Here is an 18513-nt window from a genome sequence, read left to right as displayed (position 1 = left end):
TCACGGCACACACTGATATGTGGTATTATTATATAGGGGAGAGGGGAACGTACAGTGATATATGAAGGGAATAACACAGCTCCCGGCACACACTGATATGTGGTATTATTATTATATAGGGGAGAGGGGAGCGTACAGTGATATATGAGGGGAATAACACAGCTCCCGGCACACGCTGATATGTGGTATTATTATTATATAGGGGAGAGGGGACCGTACAGTGATATATGAGGGAAATAACACAGCTCCCGGCACACACTGATATGTGGTATTATTATATAGGGGAGAGGGGAGCGTACAGTGATATATGAAGGGAATAACACAGCTCCCGGCACACACTGATATGTGGTATTATTTTTATATAGGGGAGAGGGGAGCGTACAGTGATATATGAGGGGAATAACACAGCTCCCAGCACACATTGATATGTGGTATTATTTTTATATAGGGGAGAGGGGAGCGTACAGTGATATATGAGGGGAATAACACAGCTCCCAGCACACACTGATATGTGGTATTATTATATAGGGGAGAGGGGAGCGTACAGTGATATATGAAGGGAATAACACAGCTCCCGGCACACACTGATATGTGGTATTATTTTTATATAGGGGAGAGGGGAGCGTACAGTGATATATGAGGGGAATAACACAGCTCCCGGCACACACTGATATGTGGTATTATTTTTATATAGGGGAGAGGGGAGCGTACAGTGATATATGAGGGGAATAACACAGCTCCCAGCACACACTGATATGTGGTATTATTATATAGGGGAGAGGGGACCGTACAGTGATATAGGAGGAGGAATAACACAGCTCCTGGCACACACTGATATGTGGTATTATCATTTTCTCTTACGTCTTAGTGGATGCTGAAGTCCACATTAGTACCATGGGGTATAGATGGGTCCACTAGGAGCCACTGGCACTTTAAGAGTTTGAGAGTGTGTGCTGGCTCCTCCCTCTATATCCCTCCTACCAGACTCAGTTTAGAAAATGTGCCCGGGGGAGTCGGTCACAGCTAGGGGAGCTCTACAGAGTTTCTCTAGTAAAAGGTTTTCTCTAACGTCCTAGTGGATGCTGGGGACTCCGTCAGGACCATGGGGAATAGCGGGCTCCGCAGGAGACAGGGCACATCTAAAAAGCTTTTTAGGTCACATGGTGTGTACTGGCTCCTCCCCCTATGACCCTCCTCCAAGCTTCAGTTAGGTTTCTGTGCCCGTCCGAGAAGGGTGCAACCTGGATGGCTCTCTTATAGAGCTGTTTAGAAAAGTCATTTTTAGGTTTAAACTAATCAGTGATTCCTGCTGGCGACAGGATCACTGCAACGTGGGACTTAGGGGAGAGACTTGCAACTCACCTGCGTGCAGGAGGATTGAAGTCTTAGGCTACTGGACACTGAGCTCCAGAGGGAGTCGGAACACAGGTCAGCCTGGGGTTCGTCCCGGAGCCGCGCCGCCGATCCCCCTTACAGACGCTGAAGACGGCGGAGACGGAGGTCCGGTGACAGGCGGCAGAAGGCTTCACAGTCTTCATAGAGGTAGCGCACAGCACTGCAGCTGTGCGCCATTGTTGTCTCACAGGCTCACTGACACGGTCACGGAGGGTGCAGGGCGCTGCTGGGGGCGCCCTGGGCAGCAATATAAATACCTAATTTGGCAAAAGAAATACACCACATATAGCCATTAAGACTATATGTATGTATTTTAACCCAGGCCAGTATTAAAAAAACCGTGAGGAAAAGCCCGCCGAGAAAGGGGCGGAGCTTATTCTCCTCAGCACACAGCGCCATTTTCCCTCACAGAAAGGCTGGAGGGAAGGCTCCCAGGCTCTCCCCTGCACTGCACTACAGAAACAGGGTTAAAACAGAGAGGGGGGGCAATGATTTGGCGATATAAATATATATTAAATGCTATAAGGGAGGAACACTTATATAAAGGTTGTCCCTGTATAATTATAGCATTTTGGTGTGTGCTGGCAAACTCTCCCTCTGTCTCCCCAAAGGGCTAGTGGGTCCTGTCCTCTATCAGAGCATTCCCTGTGTGTGTGCTGTAGGTCGGTACGTGTGTGTCGACATGTATGAGGAAAATGTTGGTGAGGAGACGGAGCAAATTGCCTGTAATAGTGATGTCACTCTCTAGGGAGTCGACACCGGAATGGATGGCTTACTTATGGAATTACGTGATAATGTCAACACGCTGCAAGCCGGTTGACGACATGAGACAGCCGGCGGACAAATTAGTATTGGTCCAGGCGTCTCAGACACCGTCAGGGGCTTGTAAAAACGCCCATTTACCTCAGTCGGTCGACAGACACTGACACGGACACTGACCCCAGTGTCGACGGTGAAGAAACAAACGTATTTTTCCTTTAGGGCCACAAGTTACATGTTAAGGGCAATGAAGGAGGTGTTACATATTTCTGATACCACAAGTACCACAAATAAGGGTATTTTGTAGGGTGGGAATAAACTACTTGTAGTTTTGCCTGAATCAGATAAATTAAATGAAGTGTGTGATGATACGTGGGGTTCCTCCGATAGAAAGTTATGGGCGGTATACCCTTTCCCGCCAGAAGTAAGGGCGAGTTGGAAAACACACCTTAGGGTGGATAAGGCGCTCACACGCTTATAAAAACATGGCGTTACCGTCTCCAGATACGGCCGCCTCAAGGAGCCAGCTGATAGGAAGCTGGAAAATATCATAACAGTATATACACACATACTGGTGTTATACTACGACCAGCAATCACCTCAGCCTGGATGTGCAGCGCTGAGGGGGCTTGGTCGGATTTCCTGACTGAAAATTTTGATACCCTTGACAGGGACAAGATTTTATTTACTATAGAGCATTTTAAGGATGCATTTCTATATATGCGTGATGCGCAGAGGCATATATTGCATTCTGGCATCAAGAGTAAATGTGATGTACATATCTGCCAGACGAAGACACGACAGTGGTCAGGTGAGGCAGATTACAGACGGCATATGGAAGTATTGCCGTATAAAGGGGCGGTCCATTGGACCTGGTGGCCATGGCAACAGCTGAAAAATCCACCTTTTGTTACCCCGAGTCACATATCGGCAAGAAAGGACACAGTCTTTTCAGTCTCAGTCCTTTCGTCCCCATACGGGCAGGCGGGCAAAGGCCAGTCATATCTGCCCAGGGGTAGAGGAAAGGGAAGAAGACTGCAGCAAGCAGCACATTCCCAGGAACAGAAGCCCCTCACAGCTTCTGCCAAGTCCGCAGCATAACGCTGGGGCCGTACAAGCGGACTCAGGTGCGGTAGGGGGTCATCTCAAGAGTTTCAGCACGCAGTGGGCTCACTCGCAAGGGAACTCCGGGATCCTACATGTAGTATCCCAGGTGTACATGAGAAATTCGAGACGTCTCCCCCTCACACAATTCACAGGCTGTATTCCCAGCAGGTGATAATCAAAGTACCCCTCTTACAGAAGGGGGTAGTATTCCACACTATATTGTGGTACTGAAGCCAACCGGCTCGGTGAGATCTGAAATATTTGAACACTTACATACAAGCGTTCAAATCAAGATGGAGTCACTCGGAGCAGTGATAGCGAACCAGGAAGAAGGGGACGATATGGTGTCACTGGATATCAGGGACGCTTACCTACAGGTCCAAATTTGCCCTTCTCACCAAGGGTACTTCAGGTTCCTGGTACAGAACTGTCACTATCAGTTCAGACGCTGCCGTTTGGATTGTCCACGGCGCCCCGGGTCTTTACCAAGGTAATGGCCGGAATGATGAATTTTCTTAAAAGAAACATGGACGCTTTCCTGATAAGGGCAAGGTCCAGAGAACAGTTGGAGGTCGGAGTAGCACTATCTTAAGTAGTGCTACGACAGCACGAGTGGATTCTAAATATTCCAAAATCGCAGCTTTTTCCGACGACACGTCTACTGTTCCTAGGGATGATTCTGGACACAGTCCAGAAAAACGTGTTTCTCCCAGTGGAGAAAGCCAGGGAGTTATCCGAGATAATCGGGATCCTCCTAAAACCAGGAAAAGTGTCAGTGCTTCATTGCACAGGAGTCCTGGTAAAAATGGTGGCTTATTACGAAGCGATTCCATTCGGCAGATTTCCCGCAAGAACTCTTCAATGGGATCTGCTGGACAAATGGTCCGGATCGCATCCTCAGATGCATCAGCGGATAACCCTATATCCAAGGACAAGGGTGTCTCTCCTGTGGTGATTACAGAGTGCTCATCTTCTAGAGGGCCGCAGATTCGGCATTCAGGATTGGATGCCGGTGACCACGGAGACCAGCCTGAGAGGCTGGGGAACAGTCACACAGGGAAAAAATTTCCAGGGAAGTGTGATTAAGTCTGGAGAATTCTCTCCGCATAAATAAGCTTAGAGCAAATATATAATGCTCCAAACTTAGCAAGACCTCTGCTTCAAGGTCAGCCGGTATTGATCCAGTGGGATAACATCACGGCAGTCGCCCACGTAAACAGAAAGGGCGGCACAAAAAAGCAGGAGGGCAGTGACAAAACTGCAAGGATTTTTCGCTAGGCGGAAAATCATGTGATAGCACTGTCAGCAGTGTTCTTTCCGGGAGTGGACGACTGGGAAGCAGACTTCCTCAGCAGACATGACCTCCACCCGGGAGAGTGGAAACTTCATAGGGAAGTTTTTCAGCATGATTGTGGACCGTTGGCAAAGACCAAAGGTGGACATGATGGCGTCCCGCCCGAACAAAAAACGGGACAGGTATTCCGCCAGGTCTTGAGACCTTCAGGCGATAGCTGTGGATGTTCTGGTAACACCGTGGGTGTACCAGTCAGTGTATGTGTTCCCTCCTCTGTTTCTCATAACCAAGGTACTGAGAATTATAAGACATAGAGGAGTATGAACTATACTAGTGGCTCCGGATTGGCCAAGAGGGACTTGGTACCCGGAACTTCAAGAGATGCTCACAGAGGACTAAGGGCCTGGGGAGCTAAGAAGGGACTTGCTTCAGCAAGTACCATGTATATTCCAAGACTTACCGCGGCTGCGTGTGACGGCATGGCGGTTGAATGCCGGATCCTGAAGGGAAAAGGCATTCCATAAGAGGTCATACCTACCTTGGTCAAAGCCAGGAAGGAGGTGACCGCACAACGTCATCACCACATGTGGTAAAAATATGTTGCGTGGGTAAGGCCAGGAAGGCTCCACGAAGGAAATTCATCTAGGTCGATTTCTGCACTTCCTGAAAACAGGAGTGTTTTGAGCCTCAAATTGGGGTTCATTAAGATTTAAATTTCGGCCCTGTAGATTTTCTTCCAGAAAAAATTGACTTCAGTTCCTGAAGTCCAGATTGTAAAGGGTGTATTGCATATACAGTTCTTTTGTGCCTCTAGGGGCACCGTGAGATCTCAACATAGTGTTGGGATTCCTTAAAATCATATTGGTTTGAACCGCTCAAATCTGTGGATTTGAAATATCTCACATGGAAAGTGAACATGCTGTTGACCAATATCTCACATGGAAAGTGACCATGTTGTTAGCCCTGGCCTCGGCCAGGCGATTGTCAGAATGGGCGGCTTTGTCTTACAAAAGCCCATATTAAAATTTTCCATTTGAACAGGGCAGAACTGGGACTCGTCTCCAGTTTCTTCCTAAAGGGGTGTCAGCGTTTTCACCTGAAACAACCTATTGTGGTGCCTGCGGCTACTGGGGACTTGGAGGACTCCAAGTTACTAGACGTTGTCAGGGCCCTAAAAATATATATATATATATATATATAGTTAGGACGGCTGGAGTCAGAAAGTCTGACTTGCTGTTTATATTGTATGCACCCAACAAGCTGGGTGCTCCTGCTTATAAGCAGTCTATTGCACGCTGGATTTGTAGTACAATTCAGCGTGCACATTCTGTGGCAGGCCTGCCACAGCCGAAATATGTAGATGCCCATTCCACAAGGAAGGTGGCTTCATCCTGGGCGGCTGCCCGAGGAGTCTCGGCATTATAACTTTGCCGAGCAGCTACGTGGTCAGGGGAGAACACGTTTGTAAAATTTTACAAATTTGATACTCTGGCTAAAGAGGACCTGGAGTTCTCTCATTCGGTGCTGCAGAGTCATCCGCACTCTCCCGCCCGTTTGGGAGCTTTGGTATAATCCCCATGGTCCTGACGGAGTCCCCAGCATCCACTAGGACGTTAGAGAAAATAAGAATTTACTTACCGATAATTCTATTTCTCGTAGTCCGTAGTGGATGCTGGGCGCCCATCCCAAGTGCGGATTGTCTGCAATGCTTGTACATAGTTATTGTTACAAAAATCGGGTTATTACTATTGTTGTGAGCCATCTTTTCAGAGGCTACTTCGTTTTGTTATCATACTGTTAACTGGGTTCAGATCACAAGTTGTACGGTGTGATTGGTGTGGCTGGTATGAGTCTTACCCGGGATTCAAGATCCTTCCTTATTGTGTACGCTCGTCCGGGCACAGTACCTAACTGAAGCTTGGAGGAGGGTCATAGGGGGAGGAGCCAGTACACACCATGTGACCTAAAAAGCTTTTTAGATGTGCCCTGTCTCCTGCGGAGCCCGCTATTCCCCATGGTCCTGACGGAGTCCCCAGCATCCACTACGGACTACGAGAAATAGAATTATCGGTAAGTAAATTCTTATTTTTTTTTTTAGTTTTTTAATTTACAGGGAGGCTGCTGGCAACAGCCTCCCTGCTTTGTGGGATATGGGGGGGAGTAGTGTCCATCCTGCGGGGTCTGAGCCACTACCTCCGCTGACAGGACACTGAGCATGCCGCCACCCCCTTACAGAGCCAGATCATCTGTGGAGAGTTAGTCACCGCCCCCCCCCTGGCAAGCGGGGATCCGATGTGAAGATGACGACAACAAGGTATGGAGCGCAGTATTAACTGCATTCCGGGGCTCAGCGGTGCATGGTGCTGCGCTGTGAGGGGGCGCCCTGAGCCAGCACCTACACCCTACACTGACCTCCAAGCCTGTCAGGGTCCCAGGATCGCTGCCGGCACAATTACTCAGGCCAGTATAATCTTCAGAAGAGCGGGAAGTCAGCGCCATTGAAGGGGGTGGAGCTTCTCCTCAGAGCGGACCCAGCAGTGTTCAGCGCCATTTTCCTGCCTATAGAAGCGTGGACAGGGAGAGCTGTCCCTCCAGATCAACTCCAGCTGCCTTGTACGGTACCAGGGGGTTGTAGAAGGGGGGTGTGAGGCTGTGTAAAGTCTGTGTAGTCTATTAAGGTACACAGTCAGCGCTGGTAGTTTCATTAGTTCTACCTTAAAAAGCGCTGTGTGTGGGTTAGCTCCAATCTCTGTGTCTCTCTGTGGCATACTTGGGGGGAAACTGTGTCTGACATTTCCGTGTGTGTGTGTTTACTATCTCACATAGCCAGGTCTAGGACTCTGTGTCATATGCTGCAGAAGATGTTTCCTCTCAGGAGGGATCCATTCCATGTACACAGGATTGTAATGCTTTGTCTCAGATCTCTATTGTTGAAGCTAATACTGAGACTGAAACTCAGGAGATGAAGAAGTCTATGGCAGGTGGGTCAGGCTCTGTCCCTATTCCTGCAAAACCCCCTAGCATGTTCCCACGGAAACGTGCACTTGCCCAAATTACGCAAGATGACACGGATACCGATTCTGGTCTTATGGTAGTACACTATATGAAGTTTAATGCGGATCCTATATTTATATTTACTGGCTACACTCTGTTATAATTGTATGTATATCATTTGACTATATGATCATTGTGTATATTTTATGATTAAAAATTGTCTAATTTTAGTGGAGTCTGCTTGCGCTCTCTTCTTTTTTAGTTTTTGGTTTCCATTGTTTAGGGATTGCTAATACCCTATTCCCCAGAGAGCAGCGAGCAGCATTTCGACATAGGTTCTGGGAGGCGCCCCTTCCCCCTCTTTTTGTAGATCTACTTGGGGGAAGCGTTGGATGCGTGGATTTCCAAAGCAACCGCGGGTAAGTCACCTTTCCTTCCCTCTGCTACACCTTCTACGAAGACTCCAATTTCCTCAGCTGTGCCGCAGTCCTTTCGGATCGCAAAGGTAAAAATGTCCAAGCCTCCTACCACTTTCTTTAGAGGTGGTCCGGAATAATCCAAAAAGCCTGCACCCGCAGGCTCCCAGGACCAGAGTCCTGCTTCTGGTTCCTCAAAATCCTCAGTATGACGGTGGGCCTCAAAGCCTGGAGGACAGGCTGGTGGGTGCGAGGCTCAGGCGTTTCAGACACGTCTGGGTGTCGTCCGGCCTGGATCCCTAGGTACAGGATATTGTGTCCCAGAGGTACAGAGAGGAGTTTCAAAAACTCCTGCCTCACCGATTCTTCAAATCAGGCTTGCCGGCTTTGCTGACAGACAGGGCTATCCTACAGGAAACTATCCTAAAATTGGAAAAGTCACAGATCATTGTCCCAGTTCCGCCGCATGTGCGAAACAAGGGTTATTATTCAAACCTTTTAGTGGTACCGAAACCGGATGGTTCGGTCAGACCAATTTTGAATTTGAAATCGTTGAACCTTTACCTGAGGGTGTTTAAATTCAAAATGGAGTCTCCCAGAGCAGTGATTTCAGGTTAGGAGGAGAGAAAATTCCTGGTATCCCTGGATATCAAAGATGCGTACCTCCACATTCCGATTTGGCTGACGCACCAGGCTTATCTCATATTTGCACTGTTGGACAGTCACCATCAATTTCAGGCACTGCCATTCGGTCTCTCCACAGCACCGAGGGTGTTCACCAAGGTGATGGCGGAGATGATGGTTCTCCTCCACAGACAAAGGGGGAACATAATCCCATATCTGGACGATCTGCTGATAAAGGCATCGTCCAGGGAGCAGTTGTTGCAGTCCATTGTTCTCACAACTCATCTCAGGGAACACGGTTGGATCCTGAACCTGCCAAAATCACATTTGGAGCCGACCAGGAGGTTGTCTTTTTTGGGAATGATCCTCTACACGGAATTGCAGAGGGTGTTTCTCCCGGAGGAGAAAGCATTGGAAATACAAACAATGGTCCTGGTTTCGGTTCATCAGTGCATTCGCCTTCTGGGGAAGATGGTGGCCTCTTTAGAGGCTCTACAGTACGGAAGGTTTCATGTTCGCCCTTCCAACTGGATCTCCTGGACAAGTGGTCGGGATCTCATCTACACATGCACCAGAGAATACGTCTGTCGCCAAAAGCCAGGATTTCACTCCTCTGGTGGCTACTACTACCTCACCTTCTGGAGGGCCACAGGTTCGGGATTCAGGACTGGATCCTTCTAACCACGGATGCGAGTCTCCGGGGCTGGGGCACAGTCACTCAGGGGTAACCTTCCAAGGAAGGTGGTCAAGCCTGGAATCCAGCCTTCCATAAACATTCTGGAACTAAGAGCCGTCTACAACGGTCTTCTCCAAGCGGCCCTTGTTCTGCGAGATTGAGCCATTCAGGTGCAGTCGGACAATGGCCCTCATTCCGAGTTGTTCGCTCGCAAGCTGCTTTTAGCAGCTTTGCACACACTAAGCAGCCGCCTACTGGGAGTGAATCTTAGCTTATAAAAATTGCGAACGAAAGATTCGCAATATTGCAAAAATACTTCTCTGTGCAGTTTCTGAGTAGCTCGAGACTTACTCTTCCAGAGCGATCAGTTCAGTGCTTGTCGTTCCTGGTTTGACGTCACAAACACACCCAGCGTTCGCCCAGACACTCCTCTGTTTCTCCAGCCGCTCCCGCGTTTTTCCCAGAAACGGTAGCGTTTTTACACACACTCCCATAAAACGGGCAGTTTCCGCCCAGAAAAACCCACTTCCTGTCAATCACACTCAGATCTCCAGAACGAAGAAAAAACCTCGTAATGCCGTGAGTAAAATACCAATCTTCATAGCAAATTTACTTGGCGCAGTCGCAGTGCGAACATTGTGCATGCGCAATTAGCGGAAAATCGCTGCGATGCGAAGAAAATTACAGAGCGAACAACTCGAAATGACCACCAATGTAACGACGGTGGCTTACATAAACTAACAGGGCGGAACAAAGAGCAGAGCTGCAATGTCAGAGGTAACAAGAATCATCCTCTGGGCAGAAAAACACGCATTGGCGATGTCAGCAATCTTTATTCCGGGAGTAGACAACTGGGAAGCGGTCTTCCTCAGCAGACACGATCTCCATCCAGGAGAGTGGGGATTCCATCCGGAGGTGTTCACGGAGGTAACAGATCTTTGGGGGGTACCTCAAATAGACATGATGGCCTCTCGTCTCAACAAGAAGCTTTGGCGGTATTGTTCTAGGTCGAGGGACCCGCAAGCCATGGCGGTGGATGCCCTAGTGACTCCGTGGGTGTTCCAGTCGGTGTACGTGTTTCCTCCATTTCCACTCATTCCAAGAGTTCTAAAACTCATAAGGAGAACAAAAGTTCAGGAAATCCTCATTGCTCTGGACTGGCCAAGAAGGGCTTGGTACTCGGATCTTCTGGATCTACTGCTAGAAGAGCCGAGGCCTCTTCCTCTTCGGGAGGACCTGCTACACCAGGGGCCTTTTGCTTATCAAGACTAACCGCAGCTACGTTTGACGGCATGGAGGTTGAACGCCGGATATTAGCTTGGAAGGGCATTCCGACTGAGGTTATTCCTACCCTGATACAGGCTCGGAATGGAGTAACGTCTAAACATTGTCATTGTATTTGGGAAAAATATGTATCTTGGTGTGAGTCCAAGATGTTTCTTACGGTGGAGTTTCAACTGGGACGGTTTCTACTCTTCCTGCGAGCAGGTGTGGATAGGGGCCTGAGGTTGGGATCCGTAAAGGTCCAGATTTCGGCCCTATCCATTTTCCTCCTGAAACAGTTGGCTTTCCTCCCTGAGGTTCAGACTTTTCTGAAAGGGGTTCTGCACATCCAGCCTCCCTTTGTGCTGACTACGGCTCCTTGGGATCTTAACGTGGTGTTACAGTTCCTCCAATCGCATTGGTTCGAGCCTCTACCGGAGTTTGAGGTCAAATTTCTCACATGAAAGGCTGTCGCTTTGTTGGCCTTAGCTTCTGATAGACGTGTGTTGGAGCTAGGGGCTTTGTCTTGTAAGAGCCCCTATTTGATCTTCCATGAGGATAGAGCTGAGCTCCGGACATGTCCGTAGTTCCTTCCGAAGGTTGTGTCGTCATTTCATATCAACCAACCTATTGTGCTGCCAGTTGCTACTGACACAATTTCGTCAAAGTCCTTGGATGTTGCACGTGCTCTGAAAATCTATATGAAGAGGACTGCTCGTCACAGAAAATTGGACTCTCTGTCCTGTATGATCCCAAGAAACTTGGGTGTCCTGCTTCTAAGCAGACGATCTCTCACTGGATCAGGTTCACTATCCATCATGCATATTCTACGGCAGGATTACCGTGTCCTACGTCTGTTATGGTCCACTCTACTCATAAGGTGGGTTCTTCCTGGGCGGCTGCCCGGGGTGTCTCAGCTTTACAGCTTTGCCAAGCGGCTACTTGGTCTGGGTCGAACATGTTTGCAAAGTTCTACAAGTTCGATACTTTGGCTTCTGAGGACCTGATGTTTGGGCAATCAGTTCTGCAGGAGCCTCCGCGGTCTCCCTCCCGTTCTGGGAGCTTTGGTACATCCCCATGGTACCAATGTGGACCCCGGCATCCTCTAGGACGTAAGAGAAAATAGGATTTTGGTTACCTACCGGTAAATCCTTTTCTCGTGGTCCGTAGAGGATGTTGGGCGCCCGCCCAGCGCTTCGTTTTCCTGCAATTGTTATCTGGTTCAGTACAACTTTATTTAGTTAAGTACTGTATTGTTACTTGGTAAGTAATCCTGTTCAGCTGTTGCTAATGTTGACTTGACGTGCCTTGTATGTGTGAGCTGGTATGAATCTCTCCACTATCTGTGTTAAATACTACTCTCGAAGATGTCCGTCCCCTCAGGCACAGTTTCTAGACTGAGTCTGGTAGGAGGGGCATAGAGGGAGGAGCCAGCCCACGCTCTCAAACTTTTAAAGTGCCAGTGGCTCCTAGTGGACCCATCTATACCCCATAGTACTTATGTGGACTCCAGCATCCTCTACGGACTACGAGAAAAGGATTTACCGGTAGGTAATTAAAAACCTACTATATAGGGGAGAGGGGAGCGTACAGTGATATATGAGAGGGAATAACATAGCTCATGGCACACACTGATATGTGCTATTATTTCTCCTACGTCCTAGAGCAGGCTTTTTCAACTAGTGTGCCGGGACCAGTTGCAAGGTGTGCCGCGGAGCCAGAGCAGCTTCCTGTACAGTGAACTGTTGGCCCGGGCTCTTCTTAGAGGATCAGTCATGCTCCGGCCGTGACCTATTCCTTGATGACGCGGCGGTGTGATATCATAGGTGACAGCCGCCGCATCTCACCTCCCAGCCAGCCCACCCACCTGCATACACATCTTCCAGTACCTGTCCGCATCCACAGCTTTCCTTGCCCAGCCACACCTGCCCGGCCGCCCGCTGCTAGTATTCGCAGCACTCCACTATAAACAACCGCCGCTACTGAGGAACAGGGAGGAGGACAGCTGACCTGTAGGGGCTAATATTTGTTGTGTTATTTCTCTTGTGGGGAGCAATAGGATTTATGGGGGGAACAATGTGAATAATTAATGTGGGGAGCAATAGGATTTATGTGGGGAGAAATGTGATTGATTTATGTGGGGAGCAATATGATTGTTTCTCTAACGTCCTAGTGGATGCTGGGGACTCCGTAAGGACCATGGGAAATAGACGGGCTCCGCAGGAGACAGGGCACTTTAAGAAAGAATTTGGATACTGGTGTGCTCTGGCTCCTCCCTCTATGTCCCTCCTCCAGACCTCGGTTTGAATCTGTGCCCGGACGAGCTGGGTGCTACTTAGTGAGCTCTCCTGAGCTTGCTATAAGAAAGTATTTTGTTAGTTTTTTTTATTTTCAGAGAGATCTGCTGGCAACAGACTCTCTGCTACGTGGGACTGAGGGGAGAGAAGCAGACCTACTAATTGCAGATAGGTCCTGCTTCTTAGGCTACTGGACACCATTAGCTCCAAAGGGATCGTACACAGGATCTCACCCTTTGTCGTCTGATCCCGGAGCCGCGCCACCGTCCCCCTCGCAGAGCCGGAAGACAGAAGCCGGGTGAAAGAAGCAAGAAGACTTCAAAATCGGCGGCAGAAGACTGCAGTCTTCAAACTGAGGTAGCGCACAGCACTGCAGCTGTGCGCCATTGCTCCCACATTAAACCCACATACTCCGGTCACTGTAGGGTGCAGGGCGCAGGGGGGGGGGGGGGGCGCCCTGGGCAGCAATTAGGACCTCTTGGCAAAAGTTGGGCATATATACAGTTGGGCACTGTATATATGCATGAGCCCCCGCCATAATTTTACACAGAAACGCGGGACAGAAGCCCGCCGCTGAGGGGGCGGGGCTTCTTCTTCAGCACTCACCAGCGCCATTTTCTCTCCACAGCTCCACTGAGAGGAAGCCCCCCAGGCTCTCCCCTGCAGATTCACGGTAGAAGAGGGTAAAAAGAGAGGGGGGGCACATAAATTAGGCGCAAAAACATTATATACAGCAGCTACTGGGTTAACACTAAGTTACTGTGTGATTCCTGGGACATATATCGCTGGGGTGTGTGCTGGCATACTCTCTCTCTGTCTCTCCAAAAGGCCTTGTGGGGGAACTGTCTTCAAAAAGAGCATTCCCTGTATGTGTGTGGTGTGTCGGTACGCTTGTGTCGTCATGTTTGACGAGGAAGGCTATGTGGAAGCAGAGCGGGAGCAAATGAATGTGGGGTCACCGCCGACGGCGCCGACACCTGATTGGATGGATATGTGGAAGGTTTTAAATGATAATGTTAATTCCTTGCATAAAAGGTTGGATAAAGCAGAAACCTTAAGACAGTCGGGGTCACAGCCCATGCCTGATCCTATGTCGCAGAGGCCGTCAGGGTCTCAGAAGCGCCCACTATCCCAAATTGTTGACACAGATATCGACACGGATTCTGACTCCAGTGTCGATGGCGATGATGCAAAGTTACAGTCTAAAATGGCTAAAGCCATCCGCTACATGATTATAGCAATGAAGGATGTGTTGCACATCACAGAGGAAGCCCCAGTCCCTGACAAGAGGGTTCATATGTATGGGGAAAAAAGGCAGGTGGTGACCTTTCCCCTTTCACATGAGTTAAATGAGTTATGTGAAAAGGCTTGGGACTCTTCAGATAAAAAACTGCAGATTTCCAAACGGATGCTTATGACGTATCCTTTCCCGCCAACGGACATGTTATGCTGGGAATCCTCCCCTAGGGTGGACAAAGCTCTCACACGCTTATCCAAGAGGGTAGCCCTGCCGTCACAGGATACGGCCACCCTAAAAGATGCTGCGGATAGAAAGCAAGAGGGTACCCTGAAGTCCATTTATACACATTCAGGTACCTTACTAAGGCCGGCAATTGCGTCGGCCTGGATGTGTAGCGCTGTAGCAGCATGGACGGATACCTTATCTGAGGAACTTGATACCTTGGACAAGGATACTATATTAATGACCCTGGGGCATATAAAAAACGCTGTCCTATATATGAGAGATGCTCAAAGAGACATTAGCCTTCTGGGCTCTAGAATAAATGTAATGTCGATTTCTGCCAGAAGGGTCCTGTGGACTCGGCAATGTACATGCGATGCCGACTCAAAAAGGCACATGGAGGTTTTACCTTACAAGAGTGAGGAGTTGTTTAGGGAGGGTCTCTCGGACCTGGTCTCCACAGCTACTGCTGGAAAGTCAAAATTTTTGCCATATGTTCCCTCACAACCTAACAAAGCTCCGTATTACAAATGCAGTCCTTTCGATCACAAAAAGGCAAGAAAGTCCAAGGTGCGTCCTTTCTTGCCAGAGGCAGGGGCAGAGGAAAGAAGCTGCACAACACAGCTAGTTCCCAGGAACAGAAGTCCTCCCCGGCTTCCACTAAATCCACCGCATGACGCTGGGGCTCCACAGGCAGAGCTAGGCCCGGTGGGGACGCGTCTCCGAAATTTCAGCCGCAAGTGGGTTCACTCTTAGGTGGATCCCTGGGCACTAGAGATTGTGTCTCAGGGATACAAGCTGGAATTCGAAGAGATGCCCCCTCACCGATACCTCAAATCGGCCCTGCCAGCTTCCTCCTTAGAGAGGGAAATAGTGTTAGCTGCAATTCACAAATTGTATCTTCAGCAGGTGGTGGTCAAGGTTCCCCTCCTTCAACAGGGAAAGGGTTATTATTCAACCATGTTTGTGGTACCGAAACCGGACGGTTCGGTCAGACCCATATTGAATTTAAAATCCCTGAACATATACCTGAAAAGGTTCAAGTTCAAGATGGAATCGCTCAGAGCGGTCATCGCAAGCCTGGAAGGGGGGGATTTTATGGTGTCTCTGGACATAAAGGATGCATACCTTCATGTCCCCATTTATCCACCTCATCAGGCATACCTCAGATTTGTGGTACATGATTGTCATTACCAATTCCAGACGTTGCCGTTTGGTCTCTCCACGGCACCGAGAATATTTACCAAGGTAATGGCGGAAATTATGGTGCTTCAGCGAAAGCAAGGGGTCACAATTATCCCATACTTGGACGATCTCCTCATAAAGGTAAGGTCCAGAGAGCAGTTTCTGATCAGCGTAGCACGCTCTCGGGAAGTGTTACAACAGCACGGCTGGATTCTAAATATTCCAAAGTCGCAGTTGATTCCTACGACTCGTCTGCCCTTCCTGGGCATTATTCTGGACACAGACCAGAAGAGGGTTTATCTCCCGAGGGAGAAGGCTCAGGAGCTCATGACGCTGGTCAGAGACCTATTAAAACCAAAACAGGCGTCGGTGTATCACTGCACGCGAGTTCTGGGAAAGATGGTGGCATCATATGAGGCCATTCCCTTCGACAGGTTCCATGCAAGGACCTTTTAATGGGATCTGTTGAAAAAGTGGTCCGGTTCACATCTACAGATGCATTGGCTGATCACCCTATCCCCCAGGGCCAGGGTGTCTCTCCTGTGGTGGCTGCAGAGTGCTCACCTTCTCGAGGGCCGCAGATTCGTCATTCAGGACTGGGTCCTGGTGACCATGGACGCAAGCCTCCGAGGGTGGGGGGCAGTCACACAGGGAAGAAATTTCCAAGGGCTGTGGTCAAGTCAGGAGACTTGCCTTCACATCAATATCCTGGAACTAAGGGCCATATACAACGCCCTAAGTCAAGCGGAGACCTGCTTCGCGACCAATCGGTGCTGACTCAGTCAGACAACATCACCACAGTGGCTCATGTAAACCGCCAAGGCGGCACAAGGAGCAGGGTGGCGATGGCGGAAGCCACCAAAATTCTTAGCTGGGCGGAGAATCACGTAAGAGCACTGTCAGCAGTGTTCATTCCGGGAGTGGACAACTGGGAAGCAGACTTCCTCAGCAGGCACGACCTCCACCCGGGAGAGTGGGGACTTCATCAAGAAGTCTTCACGCAGATTGCAAGTCGGTGGGAACTGCCACAGGTGGACATGATGGCATCCCGCCTCAACTAAAAGCTACAGAGGTATTGCGCCAGGTCAAGAGACCCTCAGGTGCTAGCTGTAGACGCACTAGTGACACCGTGGGTGTTCCAGTCGGTTTATGTATTTCCTCCTTTTCCTCTCATACCCAAGGTGCTGAGAATCATAAGAAAAAGAGGAATGAGAACAATACTCATTGTTCCGGATGGCCAAGAAGGACTTGGTATCCAGATCTGCAAGAAATGCTCACCGAGGACCCATGGCCTCTGCCTCTAAGACAGGACTTGTTGCAACAGGGGCCCTGTCTGTTCCAAGACTTACCGCAGCTGCGTTTGACGGCATGGCAGAAAAAGGCATTCCGGATGAGGTTATTCCTACGCTGATAAAGGCTAGGAAGGAGGTGACGGCTAAACATTATCACCGTATATGGTGAAAATATGTTGCTTGGTGTGAGGCCAGGAATGCCCCTACGGAGGAATTCCAGCTGGGCAGTTTCCTTCACTTCCTACAGTCGGGAGTGACTTTGGGCCTGAAATTGGGTTCCATTAAGGTCCAGATTTCGGCCCTATCCATTTTCTTTCAAATAGAACTGACTTCTCTACCTGAAGTTCAGACGTTTGTAAAGGGAGTGCTGCATATTCAGCCCCCTTTTGTGCCTCTTAACGTGGTGTTGAGTTTCCTGAAGTCACACTGGTTTGAGCCACTCAAAACCGTGGAGTTAAAATATCTCACGTGGAAGGTGGTCATGCTATTAGCCTTGGCTTCGGCTAGGCGTGTGTCAGAATTAGCGGCTTTATCACATAAAAGCCCCTATCTGGTTTTCCATATGGACAGGGCAGAATTGCGGACCCGTACACAATTTCTGCCAAAAGTGGTGTCATCTTTTCATATGAACCAACCTATTGTGGTGCCTGTGGCTACTCGTGACTTGGAGGATTCCGAGTTACTAGATGTGGTCAGGGCTTTGAAGGTTTATGTAGCCAGAACGGCTAGAGTCAGGAAATCTGAGTCGCTGTTTATCCTGTATGCATCCAACAAGCTGGGTGCTCCTGCTTCAAAGCAAACTATTGCTCGCTGGATCTGTAACACGATTCAGCAGGCTCTTTCTGCGGCTGGATTGCCGCTTCCAAAATCAGTAAAAGCCCATTCCACAAGGAAGGTGGGCTCTTCTTGGGCGGCTGCCCGAGGGGTCTCGGCATTACAGCTTTGCCGAGCAGCTACTTGGTCAGGTTCGAACACTTTTGCAAAGTTTTACAAGTTTGATACCCTGGCTGAGGAGGACCTTGTGTTTGCTCATTCGGTGCTGCAGAGTCATCCGCACTCTCCCGCCCATTTAGGAGCTTTGGTATAATCCCCATGGTCCTTACGGAGTCCCCAGCATCCACTAGGACGTTAGAGAAAATAAGATTTTACTTACCGGTAAATCTATTTTTCGTAGTCCGTAGTGGATGCTGGGCGCCCGTCCCAAGTGTGGACTTCTTCTGCAATACTTGTATATAGTTATTGTTTAAATAAGGGTTATGTTATAGTGCATCAGGGTTGATCTGATGCTCTGTTGTTGTTCATACTGTTAACTGGGTATGTTTATCACAAGTGATACGGTGTGATTGGTGTGACTGGTATGATTCTTGCCCTGGATTCCAAAATCCTTTCCTTGTACTGTCAGCTCTTCCGGGCACAGTTTCTCTAACTGAGGTCTAGAGGAGGGACATAGAGGGAGGAGCCAGAGCACACCAGTATCCAAATTCTTTCTTAAAGTGCCCTGTCTCCTGCGGAGCCCATCTATTCCCCATGGTCCTTACGGAGTCCCCAGCATCCACTACGGATTACGAGAAATAGATTTACCGGTAAGTAAAATCTTATTTTTTTCTTTGTAGGCCAATGTATGTGTGGATTTTTTTTTACTGTGAGGGCCAATGTGTGTTTTTTGTTTTTTTATTCTGTGGGGAACTGATGGTATGCCTTGCCAATTTTAAAATATTGTTCGGTGTGCCGCGAGTAAAAAAAAGGTTG

At 49.0% G+C, this 18513-nt stretch overlaps 1 protein-coding gene and 1 long non-coding RNA gene across 2 annotated transcripts in view; one reads left to right on the top strand and one right to left on the bottom strand.

Moving 5' to 3' along the window:
* The window catches only part of LOC135057085 (uncharacterized), a 653135-nt gene that overhangs the window by 525086 nt on the left and 109536 nt on the right, over positions 1 to 18513 (bottom strand).
* LOC135054557 (uncharacterized) overlaps positions 1 to 18513 on the top strand; it is a 73097-nt gene that overhangs the window by 1008 nt on the left and 53576 nt on the right. The window lies entirely within an intron of this gene.

This window comes from Pseudophryne corroboree, chromosome 3 (assembly GCF_028390025.1).
Source record: "Pseudophryne corroboree isolate aPseCor3 chromosome 3, aPseCor3.hap2, whole genome shotgun sequence".
Lineage (NCBI taxonomy): Eukaryota > Metazoa > Chordata > Amphibia > Anura > Myobatrachidae > Pseudophryne > Pseudophryne corroboree.
The sequence above is the reverse complement of the archived record's forward strand: the minus strand, read 5'-3'. Positions and strand labels throughout refer to the sequence as shown.